The sequence below is a fragment of the Anopheles ziemanni genome, chromosome 2 (assembly GCF_943734765.1).
Source record: "Anopheles ziemanni chromosome 2, idAnoZiCoDA_A2_x.2, whole genome shotgun sequence".
Lineage (NCBI taxonomy): Eukaryota > Metazoa > Arthropoda > Insecta > Diptera > Culicidae > Anopheles > Anopheles ziemanni.
The window spans coordinates 80656242-80679112 of NC_080705.1; positions in this window are offsets into that span (position 1 = coordinate 80656242).

Consider the following 22871-nt stretch of genomic DNA (forward strand, 5'->3'; position numbering starts at 1 on the left):
CCGATAACGCCGATCGTGCTTGACGTGGTTAAAACATGCTACAGAGAGTTTCTGACAAGCCACCTTGGAATGAAATGAAACCTCGCATTTGAGTACTACAGGTTCATATCCACCCATACTGAACAATTGATTCCCCTACAGATTCAGAAATTGTATAAAAACAATTGTGATAAACAAGTGGCGGGTTTTGGGATACCCTCACTAAAAGTTGCTGCCTCGAAACTATGAATCACAACTGCCGACTGCTTATACCCTGCATTTCTATGTTATCTTAGTTTTTTTACCACCTACACGACAGCTGTGTCGATAGGGAAACATAAACAATCAAGCCCAACTAATATTTATTTCCCTTTTAAGACACGTAACTGCAAGGAGAAGCTGTTTCTCTTCAAGTTTTTTTCCTATCTGCTTCGTTCTTTACTTGCTTACAGGATCAGCTTCCAGTTCGTTCATGGCCAGATTTTATGGGCAAAAATTATCAACTACAATTTATGGCGTTCATATGTGCGTTCTGACGGTACAATGGAGGTATATGATCTTCCGGAACAGCCTGATTTACGATAGTGCGGTGAGTGGGTGTTTAAAATTAGCCTCCAAACATTTTTTACTCCCTGTTAATATTTTGTGTGTATTTTTAATGTGAGATATTTGAGCAGGAGATTAAAAATGAAAAATAATGTCATCTTCATAGAAAAAATTGAATAGAACTTGAAATTATGTACCTTTAAACATTGCAAACTAGCTGATTAACCCGATTTCATCCGGGTAGAAAAACAATTCCAAACGAAAGAGTATTTTCATTCAGTGTCTTGAGTTTTACAATGTTAAGAATGTTGGACGTTTCACACTTGAAAATTGGCTTTCTTATTAGTATGTTGGGTGTAAATCGAATCGATTTTGTGTGATTGAGAATATTTGTAGCAGAAGATAAAAGAAGTCTGAGATGAGATTGAACACTCAAATTCGATTCCATTCGATTTAGTGACCCCAAAAAAACTACGAAAATGATACCCATATTGCTTTTAAACCATTGTTGAGACATAGAGGTAAGATGGTAGCCCCTCTTATCCTTTCCTGTACATGGATGAAATTTTATTAGATGATGGCTACATATTTAAGAAGTACGTGTACCAAATTTTGTAAAACTCCCATCCCATAATTGTTGAATTATTATTATTTTTCTTCATTTTAGGTGTTCGGTGTTCGGGGATAGGGAAAAGTTTTCGGTTCGGGAAAGGGACGGAGGATATTCGAAATCATAAAAAATTAGCTACACTCCAGCCTAGTTTGGTTAAGGTAGACTTATTAGATTTTGCCTTGAATACATATGATCAGAATTGACGTTTTTTGTTCTGAGAATTGCTATTGTTTTGCTGTAGAGGAAGACGGTAGTGGGAGTCTTAGCTAAGATTGAACATTAAGAGTGAGGCCATTCGATTTAGAAACCACAAATACTGCGAAATTGGTACCCATATTGCATTTTTACTATTTTTAGGGTAGGGGGTAATTTGAGAGCCCCCTTTTTCCCTTGCCTTAGGAGGTTGAAATTTTAATCAAAGCTATGTCTCTTTGTAAGCAGTATGTGTACCAAGTTTGTGACAATCTGTTCAATAATCGTAGAGCTTTAATTGGTTTTCCTTATTTTTGAACGGTTGTTATCCGGGAGGGGTAGGGAGGTATGGGGATATCAACAAACGAAGTCTAAATAATTCATCCTTGTAAAATTAGCTAATATCCAGTCAAGTTTGGCACAAATCGGTCCGTTAGAATTTGCGTAATGCTGTTGAATACATGATAAGAAATAACCCTCTTCGTTTTGAGAATTGCTATTGTTATGCTGAAGAAGAGGAGGATAGAGGGAGTCTGGGCTAAAATTGAACATTAAGAGTAAGGCCATTCGATTTAGAGATCATAAATCTTGCGAAATTGATATCCATATTGCATTTTTACCATTTTTGAGGTAGGGGGTAGTATGAGAGCCCCTCTTTCCCCTTCCCATAGATCGATGAAATTTTAAACCATGCTATGTCCTTACGAAAGCAGCATGTTATTCAATTTTTATGTAAATCCAATCAGTAATGGTTGAGCTTTAATTGTTTTTCATTAATTTTAGAGGGTAGGTGTTCGGGAGGGGTTGGGAGGATTGAAGATATCAACAAACGAAGTTCAGATCATTCAACCATGGAAAATTAGCTACCTTCCTGCCAAGTTTGGTGTAAATCGGCCCGGTAGATTTTGCGTGATGCGAGTGCATACATATATATATATATACAGACAACGGTGACTTTTATATATATAGATAATGTTTGAAAATTAAATTTTATTGTGTTTACCTTTAACAATCTATGTTATAACCCAGCAACGATATGCACAAAGAAATCTATTGAAAATGACGCACATTGTGTGTACTTTTAATCACAAATCAGAGATCGAGTTTCTGCCAATATTCTCAGTATACGCGATGGCGGTATCCTTGTACTAAAACGTATGCCAACCTTCTCGGCGCCGAGTGAACTCTCCACATGATCTGAGTGAACGGTATTTGTTTGTTTTGAAAATTAGACCATTGATCTCCGTAACGGACACTTTTCTCACTCGCACGGTTGCATTCGCTCTCGCTCGCCCGTCTTGGAAGGCAGGCGAACCAAATCCACACCATCCGTCTACTACGCACCGCTTACTACGATGGAAGAAAAACAAAACGTCAAGGAAAACTGCACCCACTACGATCGATCGGTTTTTCACCAGTTTTGTTTTCATTCTACCGTTCGCCGCTGCAGTTGGTCGATGTTGATTTTATGGGATAACGGTTTCATCGCGTCGCTTCATGGATGGGGTTTTCCTCTACGAAACGCGGAGAGATTTTCGCTCGTGGCGTTTCCTTGACTTTACTCAATGGCGTAGGAAATCGGGTCGAGGTGAACGTACTTCGATGTAATTGATTTGTGCCCAGCTCTGGCCAGCGTCAACTGTCAAATGGGAGTTTGAAAAACTCTTTCAACCTCCGTCGGTTTTCGTATGCAGACGTTTGAGTAATTAAGATTTATCACTCAAAATTTATCTCGAAGGAAAATCGAACCGCAAGCAAATGGCAGGCGTAAAGGGCGCTTCCACTGCTCCAATCGATTGCGTCAATAACGCATCACCGCCATTGGGTCGATTGGGAAATCTAGCTACTACCGATTTGCAGGTGGACTTCGCGCACGGTGGACAATTATAGCTTAATTAGCACCCGCCCCAAAACCGACACCTTTTCCAGTCCATTCAACCTCCAACCGGCTGCATCGGCTTGGTTCGCTGGTGCTCGTTTGGATAACCCATCGATCAAGGTGATCACCACCTCAAACGGGCTGCGAGTCTGGCGTCTCTCACTTTGTACACACAGCAACAGTTTCACCGGACATGTTCCGTTCAGCCAGGGTGGACGTTAAAGTGCACCACAAACACACACACACACCCGGCTCACGGGTGTCCTGATGGACGATGTTCTTGGAAAACGTCCAAAGCGTGGTAAACATTTCGTCGCGGCCGGTAAGTGTACGGCGAATTTTCCTCTGCCGCAGGTGGCCCTATTTTGTGCCATCGCGTTCGGCGTGAAAATGCGTCTCAAACGGTCCGGGTGGAAAGCAATGGAAATGAAGGAAAAAAGGCGCATTGCAAGAAAGGAAAGACACACGGAAGTTTCCGCATCATTCCTTGCTTTATCCAAAAGTGCACAGTGGTCAAGTGAGTGGAGATTTGGTTGGAACATTTAAAAATAAAAATGGACAAACTATAAACATTTTACGATCTTATTCTACAACCAAAAGCGTTTGTCTCGACACTCGCTACTATCACCTTCGCCGGTCGGTGGCGCGCATATTTACGCTAGACTACGCCGCAACTGCTCGCTACGTAAGTGTTAAGCGTCCAGTGGCCGCAACGCGCCAGAAAACGACCAAACACACGTGCCATTTTCTTCCGGCATCCGTCCGCGCGGTACGCGGAAAAGTAAAAATACTGGCCCTCCCGAATGACGCATTTCGGCGGCCGGTAAGGTTACGTGCGAAAATGGATCCACTCGCTCCGACGGTTCCTCTCAGCCCCAGCGACCGGGACACGCTGATGGACACTGGCTGACGGTGCAGTTTTTCATCGGCGTGCTTGCGTCGGCCGGAGCGCGGCCCGAGAAGTAAACATTAGAAGTGCGAATGGAAAACCCTTGCCAAACGGTTCGGCGTCCGTAGCAGCCGCAGCAGCAGCAGGTTGTTTCACCTTTTTCCCAATTTCTGGCCAAGGATAGCGGTCTGGTCCGACTAGCCAACAAACGCGGAATACTTTGCAGCGCGACCACCGTGAGATTTCCATCCAGCCCCGAGGGACTAGCTCGAGTGGTGCGTATTAGATCATCCACTTGTTGAAGATGTTTCTACCTTTTTCACCTCTCTCCCCCTCTCTTTTCTTTCCTATTTTTTGTTTACTCCCGCTCACTTCCTTGTTCCTTGTTACTCGCAGCCGCTGGGAAATGGTCATTTTTTAATCACTTCCAAAATGGGTTCGACTTCAGAATCGGCTTGACCGTGCCATCGTCGGCACCGAACTCCCGTTCGATCGATGATTGATCATGGCAATGGCTACAATCTTTTCTACTTGTTTTCATTGCCTTTCCCCGACGGTGTGTATGATTGATGGAAGAAAATAGATGCGGTCAGCTGTTGAGTGGCGGGGTGGCCGGATGTGGAATTTAAATTTATCACCATTTCCCCCCCCCCCCCCCCCCCTTTTTCCCATACTCCCTTTGAATAAAGTTTATGCGTATACGTGCGCTAGGGTTAATATTTTTAATTGATATTTTCACAATTTCACCACCTACTCCTGGCCCTTCGGTTCCTCGTGTCTACTCCCACTGTGCCGAGCAGCTGTTATTATGACGCGTTATGTTTGGGGTGCGTGCGCAATAAATAGATATTTATATTTAAATCCGAAGCAAAAAGAATCCCACCCATTGACGCCAATATTTCGTTTTGGGGGCACATACACACACACACACACACACACACACCCACAAGCACGCCATTATCTAGCCACGATATGTGCGAATGTCGATCACTGTCGTAAAGCATTTAGCGGTTCCGTACGTAACTCATCCACCCCCGAATCCGAATGGCCGACCGTGAGACGTTACAGCGTTTGGTCAAGTGTAAGCATCAATTAAACGGAAAACGGGAAAACGTTTTACCAAAGTCAATACAAGGATGGACCGGGTGATTTTCGTTTGAACTTTGGCGCGCATTTACGCGTTTCCGGATTGATGATCGTAAACAGCGCGATGGGATTGCACGGTACAATTGCGGGTTTCATTACCAAATCTAAAGAGAGTTGTTTTGATTTTTTTAAATTCTGAAGTAATGATTCTTTGCTTGGGTTAATAAGAGTGGTACTTTCTAGCTACATTTCAGTTATAAAAAAATAGAAATCAAAGCCCTTGTATTTTAGTATAATTTTTGAAAAAGAGGGAAGAAATGTATTTTTCTTATAGCAATCTATTTTCACACCTTATTTAAGATTGTCTGGGCCGCAATTGAGGCATACAAGGAATGAACATGATCCTAGCTGAACGCTGCGCAATTGAAGTGAACCGTGCCCTTTCGCACGCGGTTCTATCATTGAAAACGACTCTTGGTTTGTGATCTGTTGAAATTGTACTTGGTGCTGGCGATCTTTGTGGAGTTGTATGCGAACGAATTATCGTTGCGTCCAACAAAATCAAAGAAAAATAATCAGGACACAAGGGCCGTCTTTTCAGTGCGAGCAGCATCGAGGACCCCGATCCACTTTCGGAAGTGGCCGTTGAGTGCATTCCAGACGGCCGATACCGTTATTGGTGGATGTGGATTCTCCGCGATTGCGCCACCGCTCGCCGGGCCACTTACCAGGCCGCACACAAGGACTACCTATGAGGGGAGGGGTGGGAAAAGTAGGGACCCTACCTTGGATTAAGTGCTTACGTCCATCGACCATCGGTACAGCTGGAAGGGACCGGATGGGAACGTCGTTGGAACGCAGCGGTTTACTATTTTTAGTACAACCCATCACGGCGAACCATGCGGAGGGGTGGGAAAAATGGTCGGACGTCCTGGCGGCAGTATCGACATTCGATATTATTGCTGCCGATCGCAACCACCGGTGAGAGGCCGATGCCGTCGGCCAAGATCATCTGGTCTCGCAAGTCGCGGCTTTTCCCACACCGTGATTTTCCCCGTCCGGCGCACACCTTCGTTCAACTTCGTTTGACGTAGTATTTTAATGATCAGTTTTCCACCCGGACGCGTTCGTTTAGGGTGCAAGTCGACAAAGGTTAGAACATTGTACAATTTCAATACAAAGATGCTTGATTTGGGGATGCCTTTTTGCGTCCAAAGACCAAAGATTCATTGCGGCTTAAAATAGAACCTTTGTAAGGCAAACTTGACAAGATTGTAACATTGGATTGAGTCAAACTGTTTCAATTTTGATAGTGTTTACAAACAGTAGGAAAATTTTGTGGTTTTCAAACATGGAATAATTCATGTACTCAACTCACCTACAAGTTAATCTTATCGAGAAAAGTTACAATATAAAAAGGGACACGAGGAACAAGTAGATTGAAACATCGATCTGTAGATTTTAACTCACAAAAGTTCGGAGTCAACCCAATTTTAAATAGAAATGTAAAGGATCTAAAATTAGGTAAACTTTAAATTTACCAACTTTGCATACTGAAAAACGGAAACGAAATACTTCAACAAAACGTTCGAATCACTATTTCTTCATCGAACATACATTTGGGGAGAAAGGAAGGAGTGTCAAAAATATGGGCCTATTTTTCACTTGCGTTTTTCACAGCCCACCCCACCCAACACCAGACCGGACGGTAACGTAAATCAATAGCCCATTAAGTCACCTGGTGGCCCGCGGTGCGACACCAGCCCGTCCTCGAGGTGCTTGTCAGATGTCAACTAATTTGTTGAAATGAAAAACATTCCACCTCCCCCCCCGCACTTACCGTCTCGATGCCGCAAACCACCATCCAAATGCCGCCGGGAAAAAGAGACGCCGGAAAACTGAAGACACTTAAAAAGAAAACTAAAACCGCCGGTCAGATCAACGCACGCAGAAACGGTGGACGAATTTCCCACGGCGCGCTTGACGGCAATGGACGAATTTTCCTACTTCACAAACGAACACACTTTTCGCTACTGGCCTCCCCGATGTATGAATGTGGCGGAAAAACACCGATTCGGTGTGAAAATTCCGTCCCGGCTGGGGCACAAGGAAAATTAACGTCGTCCTCCACGGACCGGACACTGCTATTCCGTATTCCGCTTTTCACGGCCCAATGGCTGCACAACAAATTTCCACCGATTTGTCTCCGCGTGGACGAAATGTTTCGCCGGTTTTTCTTCTCGCCGGCCTATGTTGGCGCCACGTGTGGTTTAACGATTTGAATTATGCTGAATCCAAGGCAATTTATCTAAAGAACACTTCACAATATCTTCACCTCACTTGTTTGATTTCGGTGTTTCTGATAGAGAAAATCCTCAGAATAGTTTCCATCCGGTCGGCATTAAACTCACGGGATTTATTGGGTGGAAAATCAAACCTACCGACGCACAAACTGTATCAACGATTTAGCAAACGATACTGTACACAAAATCACCACTATTATACCGTTTTTGTTTATTTGGAAGAGTTTCCTCCCCCAAACCGCGCGATACGATTTTCCACCATAAAATCACCACACCGTCACAATGATCTTCGATCGAGTTAATTAAAATCGCCAGTCGTAAAACCGCACTCCCGAACGGCTCCAATCCGTCAATCCGAAAGATCGCCAAAGAAGTAATTTCGTGAAAATGTGCTTTTCCACACACTCGCGCGCGCGGCAGAACACCGCTTTTCCACTACTTCACGATCGCGATCGAACACACTGTTCCGGGGCCACTGAAAACCTAACTCGAACCGACTCCGGGCGCTGCTGGTACGCTTCTGGCCGGCGACGTCCTGAAAACGCCGGTAGTGATCCGACTCGGCACGCCAAGGAGCGCACACGAAGCCGACGATCGTTCGGCGTGGTAAATAACAACTAACAAATGTGTGCTCTAGCTCTCCCATCGTTGGTCCTGTACAGTTATGCCAGAACGCTACCAATACGAACAGACACACACACACACCACTATGAGCACGTGCGCAGCCAGAACCGAATGTAAACAGCGCATAAGTGGAAAATCATTTCCCCTCCCGGCCAGAGTCCCGACGGGTGAAGGAAAATGAGAAAAAGACCGACAGAAAGAGACCAAGAGAGCAGAAAGGAAGACGACGGGATGGAACTTCGGAGCGCGATCAGCTATGTGGGGTGTGGGATAGAAAAACGCGAGAGAAGCATATGATCGCGTGCAGCTCCAACACATAAGCATTGACGCGACAGGCTCCGCGATGCACAAATGCACATATGCACCGTGGATGCTGCATCTGCTCCTTTTGCTTGCCGCGCGTGCGGTACGGTGTATGCGTTCGGTGGGGATGGAACGGAAAAGAAAATGAAATGAAACAAAAAAAAAAGACGCGACCGGGAAAATAAACAACATCGCGTCGTAAACATAAGGAAGCACGGGCGCGTCTTTACGAGCGTTACGGCGGTTATGTGGGATCGACGTCTTTCGGGAAAAAGGGATTGTAGAACAAATGTTGGAGAAGGAGGCGGTGGGACATAAGGGATAATAGAATGGGGTAGAACAAATTCAATTGTGCATTAGTGTCAATCATAAGCTTTATCTGATGGATGCGATTGAATGGTTTATGAATCTATTTTACGTAGAAAAAAAATGGAAAGTTTAGTTTAGCATAAAAATAGGTACAAAAACTGTTTGAATAGAATAAAAATATAAAAAACTAATATAACGATATGTAAATGGGTTAACCCTGAACCAAACACAAAGCAAATAAAATAAAACGTGTTGTTTCATGTTCTTTGAATTCATTGAATAATGTTTTCTTTTTTTTCCCTACAATTTATTATTTTAAACCACATCAAAGTTTGTGTGCTCACCGTGCTTTGAAGCGGTACAGTTTCCAACATATTTTGTTACGTGTGTAAGAGGCTGGCAAACTGGTAAAACAAACCAAAAACAACAACCACGACCAGCCAGTTCGACACGAGGCGGGCGATCTTAACATTCTGAACCGAGCGCGTGCGCAACATTGCGAAGATCGAAGATGAGTTTTCGGTAACCGTACCGAACATTACTCGTCACATATGCTGAAGAGAAATTTCCGTTCCGAAGCAGTAAAAAAAAAAACAGCATGAGTCAAGGAGAGCAAAGCGACAATAACAACAACAAAAACACAAAGGCAACATAACCATGAGCAAAGTGTACATCAAACAAACGTCTGCATGTGCGCGACCCCTTCAGCGAAACGGCGCGCATTGGAGACGTCTCGGGATGGTAGAAATGGGCAGATGCTGTGTGTTCTCCCCCGGCGAGGATCTTCGATGGATTCCCCGAACGGGGCTGGGATGAGTGAGCTGGCGGGCGGGAGGGAGGGGGGAGAGGTCGGGCGAAGTTCTTCGGGGAGGTGCACCAGCTATGTTGCCACGATGATGACGATGATGATGATGGTGATGCTGCAAACCGTACGCCTGGCCGGCGCATAGGCTTTTTTCTTCCTTTTCGTTCATTTTCCACAAAGAAAAAAACTCCCCTGTGCCGTGCACATTGTGGAAATATTTGCAATATATTCACACCTCACGCAGAACCATATGCAGCCGGGTTGCATTTTGTTGTTTACGGAACGGGACCGACGTGGGGAGGCTACAGATGGGACGCGGTGTGGGAAAACGGCAATTAAACCCCGAAGCGCCGATTAAACGGGACCACAAAGGAGGCTCTGGTGGAGGTCGAGAATAACCGGTGGGAACAAGATTTTCCAGCCCAACCACGGCTCCTGCGGGTCACATCATTAACCAATATAGATCGTCATGTTGTTCTTAGATTAAAATATTTGCGTGGTAATAAAATCTATTTCTTGGCGTCTCTTCAAAGTCATTTTTTGATGACATCAAAGAAGGAAGATATAACCAAAAATTAAATAAATAAAAAGTGTTTCATTCAGTCTAATAAAAGTATATAAAAGACTGCTTATGATTGCTCATTTGCTCATTTTAAATCACACCAAAGAAGAAAGATATAAACAAACATTAAATAAATAAGAAGTGTAGTTTTATATTCAGCCCAATAAAAGTATTTAAAAGATTGCTTATGATTGAATAAATGATGAATACATTTGCCAGGCCTTATTGGATTCTAAAGTCACTGCTCAGTTTCGCTAATCTTATATTTTATTGAATCATTTTACCATCATGTTTGCCTGGAGAACTTAGTTTTTGTAACTCAACCCTATTTTTTAAGTCTTTTCCCGATCGAAATCGTACTAATAATGTTCTCACGTTTACCCAGTTTGATTGACTCATCAACACGTTTAACGACTCAATCGAACAACCTAATCGGTGCTTAGCTCAGGCCATTTCGCAACAGAGCCGGAGCTGTTTCAACTCCTCCGCCAACCCGCCCCCCATTCTACTTCTCCATCCCTTCCTGTGTCTTTTTCTTCTTACATGTCGATCACCGAAACGACTTCCCCGAACCTGGGATGAGTGGCCACCGTTGGCCGAACAGGTCGATGACTGGGCGTCCGCTTTCGGGGAAATTCCACCAAACCCAAACCCGATGTCAATGTTTTCCGACAAAACAGAAAAGAGCGCGCCAGAAAAGAGCGAGAAACTAAAACAGGCAACACAATTTCACGCGGAAAAACGGATGATGAAACCGGAAGACCGAACCGTGGCCCGGCTGGGAGGCACATCAAACTGACCGCATCGAAGTGGGCGATGGTCGGCCAGAAAAACCACTGGCTAGCGGATCTTCGGTAAAGGAAGGTAAAGGAAAAGTGTGATCGGGTGCACAACGACAGCAAATCAACAAACAAACAAACCCATGAGAGATGCCCGCATGGGAAGACGAAAGTCGTTCTCGGCGGTCAGCAACACGTTGCCGAATTTTCCAACCAGTTGGTGCGTTGGGCAGGCGGGGGTGCATTGGGGGCGGGGTAGACGGACCGAATGACAACTACCATGTCCACCAACACCGTTTCTAATTTTCCCTCACGTGCCACGGCGTGGCAACGAAAGCCATCACTCATAACTGGCGGTAGAAAAAAAACGTATTGGGAAAATGGTGTGAAAAGTCAGCCTCGGACAGTCACCACCACGGACACTTCCTCGTCTCTCTTCCGGATCGTTGCCCTTCGGCACAGCGGGCGCTTAGAATTACTTAAAATATAGATATTTTAGCAAAATCGAGACGAACCACGCCACACATCGTTCGGCATGAGTTATCTTTCTCGGTGCGGTATCGTATGTATGTGTGTGCGCGCTCACGATATTCTTTTTCCCAACGAAGCGTGAGGCGTCACGTATAAATAAATCAAAAGCATGTTGGATGGCTTCACGTAAGATCACTGCTCGGTTGGCCCTCCCGGTTGGGTTTTTCACGATCACCAGAAAAGCACTCTGGCCGCAAGTGCTACAAAGAAGAGTACCTAAAAGAAACAAAAAAAAATGAAAAAATACAAACTACCTCGGGACGTGATATCAATGCGTTAGAGAAGGAGAACCACGCAAACCAAAACTAGAAGGAAGAAAAACCCCCGAAAGTAGGATAATCGACCACCGCTTGGATCTGATTACCAACGCGGCCGTTCGAGTTTGGAAAGGAAAAATGAAGTTGTGGATTTCGAGGGACCAAGCGCGCCGAAGGGAGAACACGTGCGCACGGGACGCATCATATGTTCCGCAGGCATGTTAGAATACGGAAAGCAACAAAACGAAAAAAAGGGTACAGGAAAATCTAAAAAAGTAAGATCGACCACCAGCCGCGAGGCGAGGCGTTTTTTGGCAACTCGCAACCGGCTCGCACACCTGTTACTACCTAGTTGCGAACTATTGCTCGGGCGGTTGTGTGTATGTTTGTGTGTGTGTCCAGTTAACTCCCACCTTCCTTCTTCCGAGAAAAACCACCCTGCACAGGGAAAACCCGACTGCTGCTTACGTGGGAAAAGCTGTTCTTGACCGTCAAAAAAAAGCATCCCAATTTCGCGATGGGAAAATGTAGAGGGATTATTGAGGGGTTTTTTTTCCCGAATGATGTCAACCCTATGCCGGTCAGTGTGTGTGTGTGAGTGTGTGTGCTGAGTGCGCAGGTTCGTTTAGCTCGCCACTCGGCCAGCCAGTTGGTCGACAGGGGTTTTTCTCCGCTAACAAAACCTTACCGTCAATGTTTTGGGAAAAATGTTTTCCCACCCCGTCTGATGCAGGTGGAAAGTTGCTCTACCAGAAAGAGGAGACAGAGGGTGAGGGAGATGTGCACTGGGAATTTATGACTGATTTATGGCACGCTATAAAACGCGCTCGATTAAGTGCGCAGCCGGGAAAACGGGTTGCCGAGAATTTCTGGCAAGTGGCTTGCGGCGGTCGATTGCGAGTCTCGGCGTTGACTGACTATTTGGGGAACGATGACCACCATGGGCTGCAGGCTAGACGTGGCCCCTTCCTTCCCCCCACCCCCCTCTTCGGGGGAGGTTTCTTTTCTCGCCTTAGGGACCGAGAGGCCGTGCGCCGCGCATCGTGGTCACTTCCGTCAACAGTTGGTACCAGCTGGCTGACGGCATCGTGTTCGCGATTTGACGCTCAGTGGTTGAGCTGATTTTGAAGCGAAAAAAAAAACACAAAAAGTGTTAAATAAAATAAATAAATTATCATTTCGAGCGGTTGATCGGGTGATCCTCGCCGTCGACCTTCGCCATGCCTTCCGCGATCACGAGTGGAATACCAATTGGATCGGGCCTGTGGTACATTGTTACGGTGCGAAAATTAACATTCCACAAACCCCGGAGATCCCCGCGTTTGGTAGCGACGCTGAACTGTGTTAAACACTCAAATTAATTTCCCTGTCGATCGTAAACAATCGGCCTGATGCGGCGAGGCGGAAGGTGGGATAATAAATGAAGTAATAATAAACGATTTTTCACTCATCGTTTTGCAATAGCTGGAGGTCTCTTTCCCTCCGGCGCCGGTGGGAAAACCGGAACGCAAGTGGTTCATTATTATCCCCATTTTCCCTTTCGACAAAATCCCCAAGCTCGCCAGAATCCCATCTGAACTACATAACTCACAATGGAAGCTCTATTTTAGGGGTGGAGATTTTCAATTCTCCCACTTACACGCCCGGTCCAGAAACGTGTCGCAAAACGGAGGGACGTCGTAGCTCTTGCCGGTTTCGGAGAAAACCATTAATTTTTACGATGAAACTATTAATCCTTTCCCGTACTGACAGTTGCGTCTTTTAAATTGAGCACAACAAGGGACGCGTAGATGATTAATGAAATAGCGTGTCGCCGTTTTGGGGAAGTTCGGGAAAAAATCTCTGCTGTGGAAGGAAAGACAACGTTTTGACCCACAGCCGGTTGCAATTTGGAGAAAATAATGTTTCTTCATTATGAAAGCAGCATTTTGCTGCCCCGGAAATAATTAACAGTGGTTTTTTGATTGTCACAACTTTGTTATATTTTTATATTTTCCTATTTCAATTCAAATACAGTTATTTTAGATTGTCAGTACAAAACATTAAAAACAAGTTGTTCAAACATAAAAAAAGAATATTTTAGTTCAACATGAAAATACGATCAAAATGCGAGATGAAATAATTATGAAAAGAAATCTAGTGACAACCACATGTTCCGTCTGGCGCGGAGTGATTCACGGCGGAAATACGGGAAGCAGAAAAAGAAGCATTGCCAAACCGGCATGACTTTCGTTTTCGCCACCGACGATTGGCCTCGTTTCGGCATTTGTTTTTGTTTTATTATTTTTGTTGCTCCTCCACGGAATGTTGGACCATGTGTGATACTTTTTTTCCCTCCCCGAATGAGTACGGTTCTATGGCACGTTCCGCAAGCCAGCGCGCGAAATCGTTCCGTTACTTTATCCTGCAACCACTTAATCCCTTATGGGTGTTTCTTCAGCTGCCTCGGAATGTACCCGCTGGAATCAACCGAACAGCTGTTCACGGGGGGGGAGGAGCATGAAATCGTCCACGCTCGTCGCCCGGACGGTCCTTGGTGCGCACGTCCAACTCGCGCCCAACAAAGGACACTAAATCATTTGGTCGAATGGGTATCGCGAGCCGAAAACTCGATCGCCATTCGTCCGACAAGTCGCGAGTTGGCGCAGAATTATGCACCCACCAAGCTCGAATGACGCCCGGTCGACAGGTGGATTCCGGTTGCATTCGCCCGCGTCCTGTGCCCGTCCGGAGAAAAGCAAAACGAACAAAGAAAACGTCCCGAACGAAGGCGGCGTGATTGCGATGTCACAACTTCCGATTTAACTTTTCTTGGTGCTGTTTTCCATTTTCTTCACCGGTTTGGTCCCATATGGTGTTCTACTTTTCTTTCTGCGCACCCAAAACACCCAAGCTGTCGATTGGGAACGACGGTGGAAAACCACTTTTGGACCACCATCGCTGACTGTGGAAAATCTCTTTGTTCCCGACCGTGCCAATCGCACCGTTTGGCCAACGTGGGTTTAAAGAAGCATGAAAAACACGACCCTCCAACCGAATGAAAATGAATCCCGACGACCGGCTACCACGGGACAGATAGCGTTTTCCACCAGATGCGCCGTGGCGGCTCCCTGGTGGTCTGGCTTGAAAGTCACTGTTTTGCTTGGAAATAAATCACAACAGGTCCGATTGAGTAGCCGCAAGCAGGAAGCAACACTTACAGGCCGGTGCTGGTGCTGGCGTGAAGAAAGCAGCGCACGTAACAACATACAAAAGACGGCTTCGAACGAGCGAAAGAAAGAAAGAAAGTACGTCGTCGTGGGCGTTTCGAGTGAAGTTATCCTTCGTCTCTTCTTTTTGAAAGGTGAAGTACCAGGCGCATGCTTTGTCAGTTTGACGTTGGAAAAATGTCTTTTGCGATGGCTGCAAATTGTAATATTAACATTCCATTTATAACCAAAATAAAGATGGATCGTTTAGTGTTGGTCAAAAGCAGCCACACTTGCGAGTTGAGAAAATAAAACTAATGTAATTTCGTTGAGAATATTGTGTGACAAAATGCATAATTTGTATGATTTTGTTCTTGTATTTAAACAAACGAGAAAAAATAAAAAATATTTAAATTTAAAATACATCAAAGGAGCCAATTTCGTAAGCGAAATGTTTAAAAAGTAATCACATGACCAACTATTTGATTTCAGCATAAAGTTCATTCTAAAATCAATGTTGTCGATCTGCGATCGCTTCTTGTTCATTGATGAAAATCATACCACCAAACAACGGGTCGGATCGAAGAAAAAATGAATGGAAAAAATGAGTGCACACGATCGCCCAGAAGGCAGATGTGACACGGTATCCCGACGATACACGCACACTTGCACCCCACCTCCTTCCGGGCACAATGTGGCCACAATGCACCCAATCCATCCTACCGTGGCCACCTCCACATCTCAAACGGGGACTCGCCCGAGAAGCGTTGTTTATAAATCATCCCCCAATTCTTTCCTCTGCCGCCATTTCGTTGCTTTCTTTCTTCTTTCTTTCGAGCGTGTCACAAAACACCCGCACACGCTGAGGACGCGCACGCGACTTCGCGTTTCGTATCTTTCGAAAAACCCATCGCCACCCGGTCCGGTATGTTTTACATTTTAATTCTTTGTTTTGAATGCGACACTTCAAATGGCGATGAAAAGTGTGAAGCGAATCACAACAAAACGTAAATCATCGCAACAAACGAGTGGTGAGGTTGGTGGTGGTTAGGCAGGACCTAATGGGATAAGGATTGGTAGCGGGAGGAAGGAAATTACTGTCATGTCCAGTGTAACGAATGGCTGGGCGGATTATCGGGGACGGAATGTGCTTCATTTTGCCGCTTTAATGATGACATTGAATTGTTTCGTGGTCCATTTTTCTGTCCCGCCGCGTGTCAGTGGACAGGAAGTGACAGTTACTACGTCGGGTAGTACGTTTGTCTGCGTCGTAATAAACTTGTTTCTGGGAGGAGCATAAATTCAACACCGCCTGCCCATTGCTAATTGTTTGATTCATTGCCACGGCGATAGCATCGAGAAAAACTAACTACAGTTTTGCTAGAAGATTCTTTAGTTTGTGTTGCAAGAAGTCACTCGACGAAAGTGAGGTTCTCTATAACTTAAGAGTTATATCCTTTTTATCTGCGCAAGAATAGTTTTTATGTCACGAAAACCGGTGTTTATCTTGCTATGTTTTTAAATTAATAATCAAAGTCTAACACGGACGGACTCTTGTCGTGAAAAATGATCAGTTGAACAAACAGAAAATCAATCTTTCTTTTAGTCCCAAAAAATATAAGAAAGGAGTACCAAAGATGATGCAGTATATTTCATTAGGAACTTCTTTCAGTGAAACAAATTTAAATCTAATAATTGATATTTTATTTATACTATTTGCTAATATAACATTTTAAACAGCAAATATACGACAGGGAAAGTACAGAATGAACCGTCAATCAGCCCCGCAACCGCACTAAACACCTCTGGACGGAATAAAGCTATCAACACGCGGACACGCTGTCGGCGAAGGAACGCGCATTTGCAATTCGCAACAATTTCACCAAAACTATGTAAGACATCCCGAGCACCGATGTTGCGGTGGACCGAACCCGATTCGGTCGAAGGGAGCAGATTCCAAGGGCCGAGAAACCACTTCTCGGGTGACAGTTGCGTTGCGTTCGAACACGATAGTTTCGTCAAGAGCCAAGACGTAGCGGGACGTAGTTCGGTTCATTGAACTCTAGGGTGCTCTGGCCGATCCCGCACGGAGTAACTCCACAGGTTTTGGCCGGTGGTGAAAGCATCGGCACCAGCAACTAAACACCGCGGAACGCAGACGAAGGAGCCAGGGGGGGGTTCTGTATTTATAGAACCCCGAGTTCGAAGCGCACTCCAAAAGGTTGCCACGAGGTTACCCGCGCCGCATGTTCCAATGAACCGTAACTAGCGAGCAACTGGCTTGCGTAAGTAGCCGATTGCTGTTATGCTCGCGTCGCTGGATAGTGGCAGCGATGCCCGAAGCAGGAGGATACCGTCCGCCGTCGGCCATCGATCCGATCAGCTCGCAATAAGTCACAAATTTTCCTACGGCCCGGGCGTGTCTTGGAGCAACCACCTCTTTACCACCGACCGGGCCGGAGAGGAAGAAGAAGTAGAAACAAAAACACACACTTTCCCGACTCCTTGTGGAGGGAAAATATAAATAAGTTAAACATAACAGGAGAAAAAAGGGTTTTCCCCCAACCGCCGGAGTATCGCAATTCGATCGTTTCCCCCCACCCCCCTTCCCCTTCCCTTTTGTTTCTTTTCTTCAGCGAAAGTCAACAAATTCCTGCGAGTGAATGGAGTGCGAGTTATCCACCGCAAGCCCGGATGGAGTGCGTGGAAAAGTCGATCTTACGTCGCTTTGCACTGATCGTTTGGGTTCCTTTTCTTTCCAATTTCCTCTGAGCGAATCCTTTCCATGGCCTGCGTTTGATCGGAAAAAAAGGTTCGGGAGCCCTGAAATATCCACCGCTAATGAACTGGTGTTGCCACGGTATGGCAAATAAACAGATGAAAAGCTACAAAGATCGAAGGAGCGGAGCAAAGCGATCAACAAACTATACATCAGCCGCAGAACAGTGGACCGCTTTTGGTCTGGCGCGTCTCCGGCACGAACTGCACGGCGACGGTTCATTGCACCGGCCTAAGACATAGCTCACGCCCAACCAATGGCTACCCGTTTGGTGGAAAACCTAAAGGGAAAATGGTACCGGTTTGGAGTGGATCGGTCGGTGCATCGAAACACACGTGGCATTCGTGGTGTGGTCTGTTTTTTTTTAATTCCTCCTCATCATCCCTAAACAGTATCCCCGTATTTGTTTAGATTATCAAACCAATTCCAGGATGGAATCGGAGCCGGCGGAGGGCAGATAGACACAAGCTGGATGCATTCCCCGCATGGCTCTCGTGGCGGAAAATCTCCTGCTGGAGAAGAAAAAACAGCAACCGACCGATTCGGGGAAGGGAAAACCGAGACCGGGAAAAGAACAGCCACTCGGCGCACCGTGGAGTCAGTGGCCCCCGGAGGAGTTGTTCATAGGCCCGTGTTGTGGGCCAAAAATAGTGGCCGTCGAAGTAGTTTCCAACTTTCTCCTCGTGTGCATCCGCCCGGAAATGCAACCGTCGGTGGGGAGCGAAATATTGAACATGCCCCGGGGGAGGAAAAGACACCTTAAACCACCGTGTGCCACGGACTGCGCCGTGCGGTGGTGGCATAGGAGCAACTTGAACGATTTGCGTCCAAAAATAGATACGCGCACTATCTTCCCCCTTCCCGCGCTGGGGAGGGAGCTTCCGGGAGTGTCGGGACCATCGACCGGCTGGTGATCGATAGTGCGTTCCAGTGGCGTCCGGAGAACGTCCGCCCCTACGACAAGCACACACGCGCCAATCGGTGCCGGTTTCGGTCTCCGGTCTCCCAGAACCCAGGAAACATTCCTCCCGCGCTCGAAGCCGTGTTTCGTGTGTGCCGTCAAAATGAGCAAGGTCAAAAACCTGCACGCACCATATAAGCGAGAGCGGGGAAAGGCGGTCCGAACTAGGGAGGACGATGACGGGTAAACCACACCCGACGGCACACCTTCAATCAAGCTCGACGGCCACGGCTCGAGTACGTGCGACGGGACACTCGTGCCGTCAGTTTCTTACGCGAAGCCATCTCCGGTTGTACTTATTTTTAGGATCCCTCGTACTTGTCATATTTTATCTATCACCTCTCGGGGAGGCGAGTCTTCTTGCGGACGAGGGTACTCCTTCCTACCGGTGCGCTCCTAACTTTCACTATCGATCACGAACGTGGTTGTCGGATCCTTCGAGAACTCGACGCACGCCAGGCTAGACCCACTTGCCAGGGAAATTAGCCGCAGGCCTCTAAGACTCTAGAATGCTCTCTAGCGGACCGGAGTCAGAAACCCCTCGGAGTTGAGCGGCGGTTTACGGTTTTACGAGTTCATTACCTGGCGCGGCACACACGACAAATGGCACCAGAACCACCGGATGACACTGATCCATGCGCCAGTCCAGGGCTGTGCGCCACCGCACCAACAGCTGTTGTCCGGGAGGGAGGGCAGACACCCCACCTTGGAGTGTAAACTCCGTGCCGGGGATGTTTATAAGCGCGACGACTTTTACCATTTATTTTACAACTTCAAGGAGGGGAATAAATTCTTGATTATTTCTTCGGCATAAAGGAAATACGTCTTATGTTGACAGCTCTAAGGAAGACTACTATTTAAATATAGAGTTGAGTGGTAACTAAATCTTACGATACCGATATTAGTATAGCTATATCGAGTGTTTCAAATGGCACTTGAAAATAAGATTAAAATGTTTGGTTGTGGTTATGTGCACAAGACATGTACTAAAAGTGTACTCAAATTTGGTAAATACTTAGATCTAAAAAGTGACTACACAGTTCCAAGTCTCTGATTCCTGAAGCACTGTGTAGTAAGTTCTATTGCAAATCTAGGAAAATAACTCACACATCACATTTCTCAAACTTGTAACAAATTGCTGTTCAATTTGATAAAAACATTGTCATATTCAACAAGTTATATCAGACTTTTGAATATATCTTTGATACCACATGAAACATTGTTTGAATTGTTTGTTCGATTAGTTTTAGGGTAAATATTTGTTTATATGAAATTATAACGGAATGCACGATGACTTAAGGTCTTTTGTCATGTATTTAAAACAGATGGACTATCATAACCTAGCATTACTCAATGTGTACATTCATGACATAAAACATAAAATATTATATTTGTTTTGTTTTTCACGACTGAACCAACTTCACGATCAACTGTTTCTGTTTATCAGAATACTGCAGAATCTTTCTATATTTTTTATTATACAACTCGATTCCAGTTTTGTTGACTTTTTCAAGTTTTAATCCTTTGTACTCGAAGAGGAGATTTAAAGATTTTTAAAAGCAGCCAAATGAAAGACGGCATTGGGCTGCAATTCTTTTTCGTTTTGTTCAATAATTAATCCCCCATCCATTAAACCGTTTATTACTTTTCCCTCGGGTGCGTACGCTTTCCCTGGGACTGCTGGCGTACGTGGACCGTCCGGCCCCTTTACATTTCCACCGACCGCGAGGCGACTTTCCCTGGTGGTGGAAAAAGAAGTCCAATCCATCGGAACACGGCCACCGTGCGGGATCGTTTACATTGTCGCTTGTTTTCTAGCCAAACACCATAAACCATCCGGCGGCGGTCCGTACCGCCCGAGCGATGAAAGGCAACACTTGTAAAAGCTGTCCATTAGCAAACGGCCGCGACTTTGGCGACGGCGACGCGCGATGGTTTTTCCGGAAGTTTCGTATTACATCTCGTTCGGCGTTCTCATTAAAAATTGTTGACATATTGGAAAATCTTGTCAACGACCGGCAGCAAAATCAATCATGATGGCTACTCGGCCTGATGAGCAACTCTTTGCGCAGGGATGCGTGAAATTTGAATATTCTATCCATTCTTCGGTCGCTCGGACAAAGCCACAGTGGTGGTGTAGGTGTGTGTGCGTTTGTGTGTAGGAAAAATAGCATGAAAAGTATGCCAGCGTGTTGATTTGTTGAAGGAAAATACAAACGAGCTACTTTGATGCACTTTTTCTGCTGCACCGATCCCGGAAAGAGGAAAACAAAAATGCTGACTGCGTCATTTCATTAGAACGCCATTTACTTTCCTGCCTTTGCATCAACACTTTCCCAGTTTTGTAAGAACAGAACGCGAAAAAAGGGATTTTCCAACCCCTTCGACGGAAAACAGATTCGATGTCGATCGGGGGCAAAGTGGCTGTCCTGTTCCGCGCGGGATGCAATGAAAATGGGTTTTGTACCGGTACCGTTGAAGCAATTTGTCAGTATCCGTTCAACTTAACGGCCACAAATAAAGCAACACGGAACAGCAACGGCTACCGGTTGTCATCAATCATAACCGGGCACACAACATCACCTTAAGCGCACTTTCCGGTTGGCGGCAGCAAACTGGGAAAAACGTATTGTCGATCACTTTTTCCACGCGTAAGGTTGTGGATTCCGACAAAACTGTCCCGAGGGCGGTGGTGACGATTGCCATCCCGATGGATGATGAGCTCAACCCTTTTCCTTTTAACTTTCCTTGAACCGGATGCGCCAGATGCAGCGATGACATTGTTGTAACCAGTAGAAAGGCTGTCAACGGACGGACAGACGGCTCGAAAGGACTGAATGAACTATCGGATTTAACTAAATAAAACTACTACGTTCCCCTTTGGACAGCGTTCAATCCATCGAACACCGGTAACAAAGGAAAATCGACATGTTTTCCACACGAATGTAGACGAATCATCTAAACGTGGATCGTATCAACACATCATTCTGAGTCATCTCCACTCCAATTAAGGAGGTTATTTACGGTGAATAAAACAGTGACGTTCCGCTTTATTCACGACCCGGCGCGTTGGCTATGGTTTCCATTCCAATCGGAAAACTCACCCTCCTCTGTTTGACCTTTAGAATTCTCGACTCCCGCCGATCGTTTCCCACTCGACGACGACCATTTTCGGCAAAACACCAAAATTAGAAACACTTTCAATGGAGTTTTGGGACGGTTTCCGTGGAGTATCCGTGGCGGAATGCTGCCCCCCCCCCTCCCTCCTTCCTCCTCTGAGAAGCATCGGGAAAAATTCCAGCATCCTCTAAGACAAAAAAAAGCAACCCCCAGACAGGACTAATTCCGTACCCAAAATAATCTTCGAGCCGTCGAAAAATCGGGGAATCCACGTTCGTCGTTCCCTTCCGACAATGTTATCCCCGAAAACGGTGTGTGTGTGTGTCTCGGGGCAATAAGCGCCTCACCTTGAGAGCCGTGGACGACGGAGACGATGACGATTCGACCTCCCGGTTCGGTCACGAGCAAACCGTTCCTTGGCGTTCGGAGGTTTTGAAGGCCAACTCGAAGATAAATCTGTAAAGACGATGGTGATGCTGCATTCTGCTGCTGAGACGGTGGTTCGCGCATCTGGAAGCAGCGCGGTGGGAAAATGCTGATGTGACTCGCTGCTGGAGATGCTGGCGAACACCGACTACATCTCTGTCGACACTGTCTGGTTGGCGGGATTTGGTTGCCTGCATACGCTGACCCTCCCCGGAGTGAAGGATGTGCAGGCACTCCAACGAAGTTACACAATGGTTGGATCGATGGCGCTGGAAGTTTGAAAAAAAGAGAGGAGAAAATCAAGCTTGAGAATAAACTGAACCACGGAACGACTCCCGTCTGAGGGAACCGGTGATAAACGGGTGGTAAAGGCACTTGTTTGGAACATGTGCTTCGATGCAGAACTCCCGCTGAAGAGAAAAGAAATCACAGTTGCGTTGCATACCTACACATCTTTTTAGTCTTATGCTATGTGCAGCGAAGGTTGCTGTTTGTTTGTTACCAAACAAAATAAAAACAAGATTTTTCAAAAAAAAAACAAGAAGAGATATTAGGACACAATAACCTCTAGGGAATAAGAAGTACCCAAAATCTGGAACATCAGAATAGAAAACCTATTGCTCCTTCATTCCAATGCTGCACAAAACTGTAAAACTTATCAGCCCCATTTTCCCGATCGGGGTTCTCAAATAAATCATTCCACTGCCCATTCCAGCTGACATTGATGGATGGGACTGTTT